The 2,500-nt window shown below is 32.1% G+C and overlaps 1 protein-coding gene across 1 annotated transcript in view; it reads left to right on the forward strand.

Moving 5' to 3' along the window:
• Nucleotides 1-2,500, forward strand: part of FOXP2 (forkhead box P2) — a 409,032-nt gene that overhangs the window by 227,250 nt on the left and 179,282 nt on the right. The gene's annotated exons all lie outside the window — the stretch shown is intronic.

A 2,500-nucleotide genomic window follows, 5' to 3' on the forward strand; every position in this document is an offset into this window, starting at 1 on the left:
AGGGGACACAGATTGTACTAATGCAGTGAAGCCCAAACAGTTTGTTTTGTAAACAATTGGAATCTGATTCTGCAGAGTGCCCCATACCAGCTTCGAACTCCTGAAGTCTTTGGTGACTTGTCTTCTGAGGCCACTCAGCACCTTTGGAGTTCAAACTCTTGATTTTAAATACTGAGACTTTTCATTACAATGTCAGGTATTGCATTAATGGAAGGAAAGTTGTCTCCTGTGAGATAGAATATTATAAACCTGCTGTTTTATAGAAACATGTTTTAACATGATAGATAAATTGCATGTGTACGGGCCTCTGAAATAACAGGTCATAATAGCTCTTAAAATTGAATCATTTTTAGTGCTGAATTAAGCAGTGTACACTAGCTACATTTATAGTTAAATATTTTAAATGGTGACAGAAAATGTGGAGAAATGAAATAGTTGTAGATTGAAATATGAGAGGTTGTTAAGGCTTAAATCTGTGCCTTGCTTCAAATTTGAGTGTATTCAGTTTTAACAATTGAGCACTTACAGTATTACAGTCTGAAGAAATACAGGTTTCAGTGTCTTCATTAAGTTCTTAGCAGGTTTGCACCCCTCTCTCTATATATACTATTATCTATATATGTACTTTGTGTTTTTATACTATTTTCATAAATTGTATGCGTGTACATATAGATATAAAAAATTTAATACTGTTTTTGTTGAAAGTCATGCCATCATCTTTATTCAGGTGTTCAGATTATAACAACAGTTTAAAATTTTTATTGAGAAAGAGTGTATTTAATTGGTGAAAATTTTTAGAAAACTAAATTTAAGTGAAACACTTTAAAATACAAAAATACCAACAGACTAATGTGCCGCTTACACGTTTCTCAAAGTAACAGTCCTAGGCATGTGTAGCCAATTTGTCCATACAGTCACAGATTCCAGTAGATAGCATTTGCAAAGACCACAGAGAATTACAACTGAAGATGAAAATATCCAGTTGAGTACTAATAACAGACAGGTTCTGAGGGGACAGGCTTAGAAGTGACAATCTTTTCTTCAAAACTGTGATTAGATCTTAAACAAGCAGACAGGCAAACTAAAACCATGGGTACAGTTAATAGGACTCAAGAGGCATTTTATGGTGGGGTCTGCACTGTAGGATTTAAATACAACTTGAGTTAGGCGTATAAATCCTTCTATAAAATATGTTGATGTGAAACATAAATACTAGTAAACATGCAGTAGGATGTCCTTTAGATAACGGGCATAGCTTTGTGCTACTTTTGTTCTTCTTCCTCACTCTGTTTCTTTTTTTTTCCCCTGTTTTTGACCAGATGCCTTTTGAAATATGAATTGAGAGGAAAATGATGGCTGGTTTTATTATTGTCACAGTAGTAACTCTCTAGAATGTCATTTTTAATATGCGACTTGTCTAACAAACTTTGAGAAGTAGAAAAACAGAGCAAATCCCATTGTACCTCCAGTTATTATTCTTAAGAATTATTTATTGTTTAAATATGTGCAAGGTATAACGTACTCATCTCATAGTTTAACATTCTGATTTTGGCTTCCCTGAGTCATTTTATTGTGGGCCTTCAAATAAACAAATCAAGTTTGTTATAGCTTTTTCTAATGGAAGCAAGATAAATGATCTCTGGTTTTAATCATTTCTTTCAACTGGGCAGCTACATAAAGTGTTGCTAATGCTTAAGAATAGGTATAACAGATGAGTAAAATCACAAAATAAGTTTTCACTAAAGTGGCATGAATATTTACCGGGGAAAGGTAATCATGAGCAGTTTTAGAATATATACAAAGAGCAACTGAGTAAGTTAAATTTGTTAAGTTACATACATGGTTATAGAAAGTAAATACACTAAGTTAGAATTCATTAGGTTCTTATAAGCAATTATTTAGAGTTTGGACAGTTCTGTTATTTGCTTGATGAACTATGTTGTTATGATCTTTATATAGAAATGGGAAATTTGACTTAAATCAGGGAGTTATTTCTCATCCATGTATCAAGATAGAATGACAGTATTCTATAATGTATTGTAATATATACTTGGTGATAAATGGATTGGGTGCTGTCACAAGTCATTAGGTCGGCTTTGAAGATGTATGACTAGAACGTAAGCAACTTTTTATCTTACTGTCGATATTTATGAATTTATAAATATTACTAAAGTGAATATAGATTTGTACTATTAAAATATGATGGAAACTGTAATCTGCTCGGATTTGTTTCTTGTGCTTTTTTTGTCTTATGGTGGATGTTCTCTCTTGTATGTGTACATTTGTATACTTCTGACGTTTTCACTTTCATTTTTTTCCTTGTACGTTAAAATCAGTGTTTCGTACTGGAATGTATAATGCATGGAAAAAGCATATCCTTGATTAAATACATTGACAGATTATTCTGCATTAGATGTAGAATTTTATTTTTATATTAAGTTTGTAGAATTAATTGTTTGTGTCACTAAGGTCAAAATAGTTGCTAAAAAACCATGATTGC

The sequence above is a fragment of the Neopelma chrysocephalum genome, unplaced genomic scaffold (genome assembly GCF_003984885.1).
Source record: "Neopelma chrysocephalum unplaced genomic scaffold, ASM398488v2 Primary Assembly neopelma1_62, whole genome shotgun sequence".
Lineage (NCBI taxonomy): Eukaryota > Metazoa > Chordata > Aves > Passeriformes > Pipridae > Neopelma > Neopelma chrysocephalum.